This window comes from Mus caroli, chromosome 9 (assembly GCF_900094665.2).
Source record: "Mus caroli chromosome 9, CAROLI_EIJ_v1.1, whole genome shotgun sequence".
In the NCBI taxonomy this organism is placed as follows: domain Eukaryota; kingdom Metazoa; phylum Chordata; class Mammalia; order Rodentia; family Muridae; genus Mus; species Mus caroli.
The window spans coordinates 38,027,132-38,040,924 of NC_034578.1; positions in this window are offsets into that span (position 1 = coordinate 38,027,132).

The following is a 13,793-nucleotide window of genomic DNA, read 5'->3' on the forward strand; positions in this document are numbered from 1 at the left end:
GAGGATTTGGGCTTCTGACGTGCTCCACCATCTGCAGCCGCCTCCCTCCTTGCCCCTTTCCCCTCACTCTATGCATTTATCTATCCACAGTGGATTCAATAAAGTGCACTTGATAACCTCAAAAAGAAAATTCTTAGCTGGGTGGTGGTGGCACACACCTTTAGTCCCAGCACTTGGGAGGCAGAGGCAGGTGGATCTCTGAGTTTGAGGTCAGCCTGATCTACAGAGTGAGTTCCAAGACAACTAGGGCTACACAGAGAAACCCTGTCTTGAAAAAAAAAACCAAAACATAACAACAACACAACAACAATAAATTCTTGACTCCAAATGGTATCATTTCAGAATTGTGGATGAATTGCTAAGATCAAGTCGCTTTTATTCTTGGTCACAAATAGAAGTGAAACTGGAAGTCGTGGTGCATGGTGTATAACTGTAATCCCAGCAGTCTAGAGGTGGAGGCAAGGGGAATGTCATGTGTTCCAGGACAGCCTGGGCTACATAGTGAGTTGTAGGCTACCCTAAGTTGAATGAGACCCTGTCTAAAAAAACCAAAGAACAGGAGTAGGATCTGAGTATGAAAGAGAATGTCTGTAGTCTCAGTACTTGGGAGGCTAGGGGCAGGAGGATTGCTTTGAGTTTGAGGCCAGATTGGTCTAATTAGCAAGTTCCAGGCTAGCCAGTGCCATTTAGAGAGATTGTCTCAGAATGAATCAAACTAGCGAACTAAGAATCAGTAATACAACTATACCAGATCCAAGAACCTAAAGATGGCTGGCCACTTCATCATCCATATATTTGATTCCAGATTTTTGTTTAATGTTTAAAGTCAGGTTACAGAGTAGGAAAGGCCAAGGGTGGAGACATAAGCCATTGGTCCAAACCAATAAAAAGCATATATATATATATATATATATATATATATGTGTGTGTGTGTGTGTGTGTGTATGTATATGTATATATATACACACATATATATGTGTGTGTGTAATAACATATAATAATGTAAATATATATATATATAATATATATATTTCTAAAATGATTTATGGATTTATTTTTGTGCATATGTGTCTGTCCATGTGAATGATGGAGCATGTGAGTGTGCAGGTGCATTTCCATGCATCTGTGGACAAAAGAGAACATCACGTCTCCTCCTCTCTCCCTCTCCACCTATTCCTTTGAGACAGAGTCTGTCCCTGGACTGAAGGCTCAAGATTTCCAAGCTGGAAGCTAGCAAGCCCCAGTAATCCCTCTGCCTCTCTTCCTTGGAGCTGGTGTTTCAGGCTTTTGTGAAACATCAGGCTCACTGTGTGGTTCTAGGCTAGGATCTGAACTCTGGTCTCTGGGTTGTGCAGCAAACACTGAACCACTCAGTCATCTCTCCAGCCTCAGAAAGATTGTATGGTTTTTCTTTTTTGATTAAAAAAAATTATTTCCCTCAACTGTACTAGGAAGAGGAGAGAGATCGCTGCTTTCACTATTTGCCTGTTGTGTTGTGATATTTGTTTGTCTTTGGGTTTCTATTCTGAATCTTCACTGGAGAGTGTAGGTCTGCCCGTTCCTCCCGATAAGGATAGGTCGTCTGCCTTGGGGAGTCTCTGTCCCTGATTTGCCATGTAATAATAGATGCATTGCAAAAGAATCAGAACAAGGCAGGAAGATGTAGAGTTTGTGGCCAGCTTGGGCCTCTTAGCTGTCTCAATAAACACATGGTGAATACATCACAAGGACAATTATGAAGTGCTTGCTCCTGACCGTCTTTGCAGCTCTCTCTAGCTCTCTCTTAACCCTCTTCATCACAGGCCGCAGATAAAAGGGACTAACCGTGACCAACATTTTAAGTGTCTGCTGCATGTTAGGGCTTCCAATTATTTAATCCCATAAACCACATCCCTAAACAGACATTTATATAAACCATTTACCAAAAAACAAACAAACAAACCAACAAACCAAAAAAACCAAAAAACCTTTGTGGATTCAGAGAGGCCCCACAGCTTGTCTGAAGTTACATGCTTTCTACAGGCAGAACAAACACTAGAGACTATGCTATCTAAATGCAGTTTGAGGGCCCACTACATTGACCCATAGATGGTTAGTATTGACTTGCAATACTGTCATTGACTACTTGTTTCAGTAGGTAATTCCTATAGTTGTGCTGTGAAGTGTTCTAGCTCACAGGACAATCAACGCTACAGAAGAAAGACACATAAAAGGGTTTTTAGCAAAGCTGACACAGAAATAAATGTTACTAAGCTCATTAATGATAAACAGGCTTTTTCTCTCTCCTCCTACTCCCTGTCCACAATGACTGGATAACTACTATCTCTGGATGCAGGCTCACAGATCTGTCTGACTTCAAGAAATGCAGCGTTTAAAGGGAGACAAAAGAGACCGGGACGAGAGCACAGGATGTGTAAGAGACATAGTGGTTTGTCCAGATAGATCTAGCGGCCGTGTGGGAGGATGACAGAGGAAAGTGTCTCAAGGGAGGAGGTCTCTGCCTGACACTGAACGATGAATGGAAGGTCCTTTGATGCAGAACAGGGTAGCAGAGGAGAGCAAGACTGAGGCAAAGGGAAGGGAAGGGAAAGGAAGGGGAGGCTAGGGGAGGGGAGAGGAGGGGAGGGGAGGGGAGGGAGCATGATCCACTAGGCATGTTTGCAACCCTGCACTCAGGAGGCAGAGGCAGGAGGATTACCACAAGTTTGAAGCCAGACTGGTCTACACAGAAAGTTCCTAGCCAGCCAGGACTACATTGTATTATGACTTTATGCCCTTTATCAGACACTGTGAAAACAAAAGGAACAGAACCTTCCATACCCTTCCAAGTTAGTGGATACATGAAAGCTAACCAATAGAGTGGCCATTGAAAACCCTCGTGGCAGACACCTGAGGAGTGGGAACAGGGAAACCATCGTTTCTGATGCTACATACACCAGGCAGTGGAACTGGATTATATGGGTAATAAATAGTTCTGCCGTTGGTGTCTGGCCAGCATGGCCACCCTGCTAAGCACAGCAGTCCTGCTGAACTTGAACCAGTTGGATCCTCGGGACAAATTAGTCACTTCACAAAATGCTGTGCATTCTTTAATGTATAGCTAAAGCCCTTCAACTTCTAGGAAGTCTTCTGAGAGCCTCAGTTACTAAGAACTCACCCTTGACTTTTAAATTGATTTATTTTATATATGACTGTTTGCCTGCATATGCATATATACCTGGTGCCGTGTCATGAGGGTCAGCAAAAGGGCATCAGGTCCCCTGGAATTGGAGTTATGAATGGCTGCGGGCTGCCATGTGGGTGCTTGGGAACTAGATTTAAAAGAAGCAGCTAATGGATGGTGGTCATGAGGGACACTCTGGGGAGGCTGAGGGATTTGAATGTGGAGCAGATGTCAGCTGCCATTGGACTGATGTTTTTGTTTTTGTTTTTTTTTTTCAGTGGTGATTATGTCAGAGGATGTTCTTCTCCTCTGAAGATGCGCTGACATTTCTAAGAGTAAGGTGGCACAATATGACAGGCTGATCTCCAGATGGCTTAGCTGAGGAGAAGTGAGAGTGCCACCCTAGAAGGAGCAAAGGAGAGCCAGTGTGGGAAGTGCTTGCCAGCCTCTGCCTCTGCCCGAATGGACACACGGACACTCACTGCACTCGTTCCATTTCCCTCAGGCTCTGGAAATGTTCAAAAAGCTTTTTAAAAATCAGCAAGTTGTAGTTAAGGGGCTAGTAGTATAGAGATCAGTTGGTGGAGTGTTTATTTAGTATCTTAGTTAGGGTTTTATTGCTATGGAAAGATATTGTGACCTAAGCAACTCTTATAAAGGTCAGTATTTAACTGAGGCTGGTGTACAGCTTCAGAGGTTTAGTCCATTACTGTCATATCAGGAAGCAAGGCAGTGTCCAGGCAGACATGGTCCTGGAGAGGAAGTTGAGAGTTCTACATCTTGATCTCCAGGCAGTAGAAGGGGACTGTTTGTTTCACTGGGTGTAGCTAGAGCATATATATCCTCAAAGCCCACCTCCACAATGACACAATGATACACTTCCTTCAACAAGACCACACCTACTCCAATAAGGTCACATCCACTCCAACAAGGCCACACCTTCTAATAGTGCCACTCCCTTTGGGCCAATCATTCAAACACATAAGTCTATAAGAGCCATTGCTATTCAAACCACCCCACCTAGCTTGCAGAAGGCCCCTGGGTTTGATCCACAGTGCAACATGAATGGAAATGTGGTCACATTTATAATCTAAATACCCCAGAAATAGAGGATGGAGAATCAGAAGTTCAAGGTCATATCTGGCTAAGTTGAAGTTAGCTTGAGTTGCATGAGACCCTGTGTCAAAGAAATAGAGAAATGGGGAGGGGAGAGAGGGAAAGAGAGAGGAAGGGGGAAAGGGAAGAATAGAGGAAGGGAAGGAGAGAGGGAAGGATAAAGGGAGCTACGTCGGAGAAGTATAGTGGTCCTTCAAATTACAAGGAATGGCTAGGTTTCTCTGAAAAGTTGTGATGAATTTGTGGGAAAATAGCGGGTCAGCTCCCAGCACTCAGAAGGCAGAGGCAGGCAGATCTCTGAGTTTGAAGCCAGTCTGGTCTACAGAGAGAGGGAGGAGAGAGAGCGAGAAAGAGAGAGACAGAGACAGAGAGACAGAGAGAGACGGAGACAGAGAGACAGGGAGAGTTCTAAGACAGCCAGCAGCCAGGGCTACACAAAGAAATTCTGTCATTAAAAACATTTTAGACAGAGAGACAGAGGCAGAGAGACACAGAGAGAGCATTTGTAGGAAAGATACAAAACAGGACCGAAGAGGCCTGGGCCTCCTAGCAGAGTTAGCAAAGCCAGGGTAGGAACTAGGGACTCGGGTCTTCTCCCTAGGAAAGTACCCAGCATAGACAGCAAGTACCCAAGACTCAGAGCCACAAGGCAGCTTGGCCTCTGGATCCTGCCTCTTTTTTTCTGTCCTATGTCACCACACCTGTAAGTGTAATGACTCAGACAGTAGTCAGTAGGAGGGGTAATTCTCAAAAGCAAAGCGAAGTGGCTTTTCTCAGGCTGCTAGCAGTGAAAGCCAGCTTCTTAAAGAAGGACTGTCAACTCTCTGGGGCAGCATGTCTCCCTGAAATGGACTTGCCTCTCTTCCATGTTTGCCTTATTACAATTATTGCATCCCCTATGAGCTAGTATTTCAACCTGTCTATAGAAAAAAAAAAGTGCTGTAGGTATTTGTAATTCTATTTCTGGTCCCCGTTTTCAGGAATGTCACTACCCTTTGCCTCCTGTGACTCATACTTGCTACTCCCAGGAGCCAATGGACTTCTCCATTTATAAAGCAGCTGGTGATGAAGCTGGCCACGTGCTTTGAGCTTATCTGGAAAAAGTTCTAGGCAGCTAAGTGACACTCGATCCAGAACTGAATGGCCACTCTGTGCAGGCAGGCTGGCTCACATCTCCTGCTCTATTCTGAAGAGAGTCACCCATTCACTTATTCAGGATGAGTAACAGTCAGCGGTGATGGATGGAGAGCAGATCGTTGATTTCATTTCCTGCCCGTGGTTTCTGCACAGGGGTCTGAAGGACAGAGAGAGGCATTTCAAAAATGTTCACACAAACAGCACCGCTAGCAAAGTGGGCAGTTCCCTAAGATGGACTGCTGTGCCCAACAGCACTCATTGGGTAGTTTACATTCCAGTGCAGTAATTCTTAATATTGATCTCCTTCACTTTGCAATCACATCTTGTATGTGGACTGGTACACAATTCTTAAGAAGAGCTAGAAGGAGATTAAAGGCCATTTACCTCCTCATATGTATCAGGTATTATCAAGTATTTTTGCTGGTTTGTTTGTTTTAGAAAATTAATTTTCTTTTTAATTATGTGTCTGTGTGTGGATATGTACTCATGAATGCAGGTCCCCAAGGAGGCCAGAAGAAGGTGTCAGATTCTCCAGAGCTGGAGTTAGAGGTGATTTTGAGTTGCCTGATGTGGGTGAACTTGGGTCCTCCACAAGAGCAGAAAGCAGCCTTGACTCTTGAGCCAGCTTCTTAGCCCCAGAATTGGGCGTTTTACACACTGGTTGCTTGAATCTTTATGAGGCCTCTGTAAGGAAGGTATCCCCTGCCTCATTTCAAGATTAAGTGAGCTAGAACTTATCCCACACCCTGCTCTGTGTGCCAAAAGCTGAGATCTAAGCTCCTACCACTATGGTTTATTTCCAAGAACTCAGTCCACGCTGTCATTTGATAGACAGTCATTTGGTTTTAGATTGCTCATTGCCCTTCATTCCCAATATACACTCCCCGTTGCTAAGATGCTCTTCACTAAGCACTCTTGAGAAGAATGGAACATGTATTTTCAAGACAGATATTAACAAGACCCAAGTGACCCTCATCTTCATTAGCCTGGAAAGCAGTGAATCGTTGCTCATTGCAACCATCCATTATAGCACATCACCAGCAAGTCTCAGTCAGTCTCACCCTGCTAGGTACAGGGATGTTACCAATTTTCTTAAGAGATATTGTATCAGTTACGCATTGTTTCTGAAAAGTAATAGTCAAGATTAGGATATATTTAACCTCTCAATTACTTGCTGTGCTTACTGTTAGTTACTGGGTAACTAACTGGACTTTTAGGGCAAAAGCCTAGGTTTCCATAGTCCAAACAGGCTAAGTTTCACCACCCATCCATGTATAACACTTTCCTCTGAAATAGAAATGTTTCATCTTGCAGGGAAACTCCTTAAGCAGGAAGGTCAACAACTCAAAATTTTCAGGAAGTCCCTGAAACTGACCAGATTCACTAGGCCTCTATTAGCTCTAGTGTAAACAATAAAAGTCGAGCTGCAAAAACCTTAAGACCAGAGCAGCTGTCTAGAAAAATTAGAAACCAGCAGAGCTGTCTGAAGAGGTTTAGACCAACTGAAGTACCTGGAAAGAACACTGTCCAACCTGTCTGTACGCTGTTCAGTATATGTTGAGTCATTTCTGATGCTGTAAATAACCTCTCACCTATATTCCTGTAAGTAACTCCAATAAAACTCATTGGTTCACCATGTTTGACTTTGGTGGTATCCATACTTTAGTCTGTCATGAGCTCCCTATCTAGGGTGCATAGATGTGTGTGTTATATCTTTCCAGGAAAAACGCCAATTAAAGAGACTTAATGAAAAACAGGAAAAGGAGATTTAATCTATGTGGTAACATGGGATGAACATGAGTTCAGTGACTCCAACACCAGCCTTCAGGGCACTGACAGGGGCTGGCAGGGGCTGGCAGGGGCTGGCAGGGGCTGGCAGGGGCTGGCAGGGGCTGGCAGGGGCTGGCAGGGGCTGGCAGGGGCTGACCGGGGCTGATAGGAGCTTTAAGTTGTAGAGAGGGAGAATTAGGACAAGAGCAAGAGGTCTCTGCGTCACCAAGCAGATGTGGTCCAGACACAACTAGTTGATCACTGTGCCCGTTCCAGTTGGCCAGGTGGCCCTGAGAAGCTGTCGTAGACACCATCGCCATGCTTGAGGGACTTGGTCTGGCTCCTACATGGTCAAGCTTGTGCTCCTAGATATGGCCTCAGTCTCACAGATAATTGCCCTCATCCTTGGACTGGGGGATGGGGGAGTCCAGTTTGTGAGGCTTTTGTTGTTTCTGGAATCCAAGACGACTGCAGGTTAAGGACAACGAATTGTCTTTGTAGAGACTTTGTCCTCATGGTTACATGTGAGGAGGCAATGCTTTTATAGAAAAACAACAACAACAACAACGAAACATTTTCCAAGCTCCTGTTACTCAAATAGACACACACATACACACATATATATATAATTTATTTACATTTCAAATTATCTCCTTTCCAGGTTTCCCCTCTGCAAACTGCCTAACCCTTCCCCCATCCCCCTGCTTCTATGAGGGTACTCCCCTACCCACACACCCACACACTCCCACCTAACAGCCCTGGTATTCCCCTACACTGGGACATCGAGCCCTCACAGGACTAAGGGCCTCTTCTCCCATTGATGCCAGATAAGGCCATGCTTTGCTACTCATGCAGTTGGAGCCATGGGTCCCTCCATGTGTACTCTTTGGTTTGTGGTTTAATCCCTGGGAGCTCTGGGGGGGGAGGGGTCTGGTTGGTTGATATTGTTGTATTTCCTATGGGGTTGCAAACCTTTTCAGCTCCTTCATTGGGGTCCCCGTGCTCAGTCCAATGGTTGACTGCCAGCATCCACATCTGTATTTGTCAGGTTCTGGCAGAGCCTCTCAAGAGACAGCTATATCAGGCTCCTGTCAGCAAGCACTTCTTGGCATCAGCAATAGTGTCTGGATTTGGTGTCTGTATATGGAATGGATCCCCAGGCGGGGCAGTCTCTGGATGGCCTTTTCTTCAGTCTCTGCCACACACTTTGTCTTCATATTTCCTTTAGACAGGAGCAATTCTGGGTTAAAAATTTGGAGATGAGTGGGTGGCCCCATCCCCTCACCGGGGGCCTTGCCTAACCTCTGGATATGGTCTCTACAGGTTCTCCCTCCCTTTTGTTGGGTATTTCAGCTGATGGTAACTGCTGCAGCTATTTAAACAGGAATGTAATTTAAACTCCATAAACTTCAGTTTTTGCACAGGTTAAATAAAGATTTAAAGTATACTGTGTTAATAAATGATGGGGTTCAAAGTCGGTACAGAGCTCAGGATACAGAATAGTTTGCAGACATAAACATAGCAATGCCGAATAAGATCGTGTTAAACTGTGGTAATGCTAAAGTTGATGCAGGAGATAATGCCTGTGAATGGGAATGAGAGTGAAGAAGAGGACACTGGGGTGGGGCGGGGCGGGGCAGGGCGGGGCATGGCATGGCAGGGCAGGACGGGACGGGGCAGGGAAGCTGGTGGTAAGAGGAAGACTTTCAAACTGAGACCTGGTCACTCACTAGGAAGCACATTAGCTAGATAGAAATGACAAAGCTGCCCGGCATAGCTGAAGCCCGAGTTCAAGATCTCAGGCTTGAGATGTAACTTTTTTTTTTTTTTTTTTTTTTTGGTTTTTTGGTTTTTTGAGACAGGGTTTCTGGGTATAGCCCTGGCTGTCCTGGAACTCACTGACCTAGTTCACATTAGAGGGATACAAAGTTTAAAATGAAGCAGGAAATAAATTAAAATGTAGGCTTTACAGCCCTAGAGGAGGAAAGTTAGCATACAGTCCCATGTAGGTTGAAGAGAGGTATTCCAACCATGCACACAGTCTTTCACGGATGCAGTCTTCTGTTTCCGGGTCCATCCATCCGGCTTAGTGCCCCAGAGAGCCTGGTTCCCGGTTAGGAGTAACCCTGGTTTGCCCAGTGTTTTCCATGGATTGCATGTGTGTCTTACCACAGTGTTGGGAAGTTAGCCAGCCTGTCACCCTTCCATGGATGAGAAAATTAGGAGTTGCCTTTCATGACACCCCACATCTGGCTTGATATATATTCTAGACCATTTTATGGATACGCTGTCAGGTAAGACATACTTTGAGGGCAAGGATGTCCGTTCATAAGAATTGAAACTACCATTGTTCTTCTAGGTATCTCTGCCTCTCTTCACTGCTACAAACAAACAGTAAACTGCAAACTCCTGACAGTGCTGCTGGGATGAAGATTCAGAGGATACAGCCAGATTGGCTCTCTTCCCCACAAAAACATCTGGTATAAATCAGGTCTTGCAGGCCCCTAGAGACAGCAGCTCTCGAACCCAACCCAGCCTTATGGCTTGAGGGTAAGATAGATACAGTATCCAGTCAACCTCACTTTAAGGAATTGACTTCCATTGTCAACCTGATACACAGCTGAGGAATTGCCTTCATCCGATCATCCTGTGGGCATGTCTAATTGATGTAGGTGGGTCCTGTGGGTAGTACCATCCCTGGACTTTCCTGAGTTAGAGACAGAAGGTAGCTGAGCAGGCCAGAGAGAGAGAGAGCAAGCCATCAGCAGCAATTTGCCATTGCTTTTTGCTTCAGTTCCCCACTTCAGGTTCTCATCTTGAGAGCCTGTCCTTGCTTCCCTCAAAGACGGACTGACTGACCTGTGAGATGTAGTAAACAGTTTCTTTCTCCAGGTTGTTTCTGGTCATGGCATTAACACAGCTACAGGGAAGTAAGCTAGACCCAAGGGTGTAAAGTTGCCGACCACCGGTAATACTGCGGGTAGATGGGACGGAGTGCTAAAGAGGGGAAATGATTCAGGGACTGGTTCAACTGCGCTCAGGCCCCTCCAGCTGCTAATCTATGTGTTTTCCTGTTCCCAGGCTTTGACACCTGGGGAAGATGACTCTTGCCCGTGAACAACAACTGCAGGGTGATCTGGAACTGCTTTTGCAGGTGTGATCTGTAAGGACGGGAAGTAAGAAAAGGTCTTGAAACTTCCAATCTCCTGAGCCCATCAGGAAGAACTCGGGATAGTTCAGACCCCACCCGGGAGCCATTTGTCCTTTGCTTCACCTTGAAGGAGTTAAAAAGCCTTCCTGTATTGAAGAGGCAGGGATGGAAGAGGGCCCAAGGAGGGGGAGAAGAGGAGGCATGGAGGAGGAGACAGGCTTGGGCCCCTGTAGCTCTTTCCTTTTGTTGCAGTGGGTTTGTGCTTGTAGGTCAAAGGCAGATGTGAAGTAGGAGAGGTGCACTGTGGACGTGAGGGCCGTAGCTGCTGGGGTTGGTGTGATGGCACCAGCCCATGGATACTCTGGAAGGATGGAACACAGAGATTAGGAGGAGGGAGCAGAAAAGCCTCGAGGGTGGGAAGATGAATAAGGTAGACCCTCTTTCTTTCCCATCAGGCCATTGTTCTGAACCCCAAGCCCGGTCAGGGCTCACAGTTTGGTGTCTGGCAATAGCCACTGGTTTGGGCATCTGGTCTGGCATTATTGCTCTCACAGAGCATGGCCCTGGCCACTGATCCTCAGCTTCTTCACCTGCAAAATAGAAATGGTGCTATGGAGGACAGAATGAGATGAACATGCCTTGCATACAGCTGTTAACACACAGGAAAGCTCTTCATAGAGACAGGAGAGAAGCACGGTCTAGAAGGAAAGTGTTGTGGTGCACCCTGTCCAGGGAGTTCACATGGACTAGGTATGGTTTCAAGTCATCCCTGCAGGTTGGCTTGTCACCCAGAAGCCTTGGGAGAAGAGTGTTTCCGTCCCTCAGTTTCCATACCTTCCCTCAAGGTGGGCTAAGATAAGAGGCAGGCAGAAATGGACGAAGGAAGGGACTGGCGTCTTTTCACACATCTCTGATTTAGCCTCTGCTGTCTTTTTCTTTGAGGCAATGGGTATGAAACCCAGGCTTTGCACATGATAGATAAGCACTCTACCACTGTGTGCTTCCCCAGCCCTTTTGTTTTGAGACAGGGCGTCTCTGTGAACTCACTATCCTCCTGTCTCTGCCTCTGGTGCTGGAATCACGGGCATGTGCCACCTTGGCCGGCTATTCAGCCTACCTAGCTCTGTCCTCATTACATTTTCCCGTCCTCAGTGGCCCAAGATCTCCCTGCTTTATTTACTTCAGCTCCTTTCTACTCTGCTCTGTTATAGATGGGTTGTGTAAGCGCAGACAAGAGAACAAAGAAGAAACAAGAGCTCCCCAAGCCTTTGGGTGCTGTATTGCTGATCACAGATTTGCCCCATGGCTCTAATATCAGAAGGTAATGGTAATGAATACAGGTGGTAATGAATATGTACTATGGTATACACACACACACACACACACACACACACACACACACAGACAGAGACAGAGACAGAGACACACAGAGAGACAGAGCGACAGAGAGACACAGAGAGAGAGAGACAGAGAGACAGAGACACACAGAGAGAGACAGAGACAGAAAGAGACAGAGAGAGAGAGACAGAGAGAGAGAGATCATTCAAGGGCCAATGGGGAACAATTCTCTGAGAAAATCTGTACCTTATAAGAACTAGACTAGGAACTATATATGAAACAGTAGGTTTTTCTATTCAAACTCTTTTTTATCAGCTCAATTCAAACATGACCCGACCACTGCCTTTTGTTTCTCAAGGGAATTCAGAATCACCCTGACGGAAACCAATCACAGCTTTCTTCAGTGCTTAGACAACAAAATTGGCACTTAAAAGTCACCCATGCAGTTTAATGGAGGCACAGAGGTCCCTGTATTATAGTGGCTTCCCCTTCTTGCAGATGGAAGGACAGTATTGGGAAATGTCTCCACGTGACTAGAACTCAAAAAACAAAAAAACAAATGTGTTCTAACTTATCCACAGAGTAGCCTTTTGTTTTAATTTATTTATTGTATGTGTGTGAGTACACTGTCACTGTCTTCACACACACCAGAAGAGAGCATCAGATCCTATTACAGATGGTTGTGAACTACCCTGTGGTAGCTGGGAATTGAACTCAGGACCTCTAGCAGAGCAGTTAGTATTCTTAGCCACTGAGCCATCTCTCCAGCCCAAGTAGTTCAATTTTAAGATAGTTTCATTACCTCTGTACCAAGAGTAATCAGACTGTCTTAGTTAGGCTTTCTATTGCTGTAAAGACACTCCAAAATCACAGCAACTTTGTTTGTTTGTTTGTTTGTTTGAGATAGGGTTTGTTTGTGTAGCTCTAGCTATCCTGAAACTCACTCTCTAGACCAGGCTGACCTCAAACTCAGAGGTTCACCTGCCTCTGCCTCCCCAGTGCTGGGATCAAAGGCTTGATCATGGCTATTCTTATAAAGAAAAACATTTAGTTGGGGTTGACTTATGGTGCAGGGTTTAATTCGCTCATTGTCATCAATGGCAGGACGCATGGCAGTGGGCAGGCTGACATAGTGCTAGAGAAGGAGCAGAGAGTTCTAATCTGGATCAGGAGGCAGAAAAAAAAAAGATTGAGTGAGCCACTGGGCCTGCCTTGAGCTTCTGAAACCTCAAAGCCCATCCCACTAGTGACACACTTCCTCCAACAAAGCCACACCTATTCCAACAAGATCACACATCCTAATAGTGCCACTTCCTGTGTGTCTATGGGGGCCATCTTTATTCAAATCACCACACAGACTAAGAGTCCAGAGTCCATGGTGTTAGTGTTAAAAGGTCATTAAAGTTATTAAGAATGGACTTGCAGATGACAGTGTATGAGTAAAGGTTGCTGAACTGAGAGTGGAAGTAAAACCATGAGTATCCGCCAAGCCTCCTGAGGTAACAGAGGTTGGTGACTTCCTGATCTACAGGACAGGGGCTCTCAGATCAAAGTGAGCTCACTGGATCTCCAAGCTTGTCCTAGAGATAATTCTTAAATTATTTCCTCTTGTCTAAGGGTGAACTCTTGAAGACATTGTCTTATTTAGGGTTTCATTGCTATAAAGAGACACTGTGACCACAGCAACTCTTACAAAGTACAATATTTCATTGGAGCTGGCTTACAATTTCAAAGGTTCAGTCCATTATCATCATGGCAGGAAGCATGGCAACAGGTAGGCAGATATGGTTCTGGAGAAGGGGTTGAGAGTTTCACATCTTGATCTGTAGGCAGTAGAAGGTGACCGTGTCACTGGTCATTGTTTGAGTATAGGAGTGACACCCTTTCTCCAACAAGACCACACCTACTACAAGGCTACACATTCTAATAGTGCCACTTCCTTTGGGCCAAGCATTCAAACACATGACTCTATGGGAGGGGGCAGACCTATTCAAACCACCACAGACATGCACATTGGCATACATCTGAGGTCCCAGAGTTCAGAAGACTGAATCAGGAAAATTGTGAGGCCAGTCTAGGAGCCTATGCCACTCAGGACCCCATGCAGGCTCTAGGGAG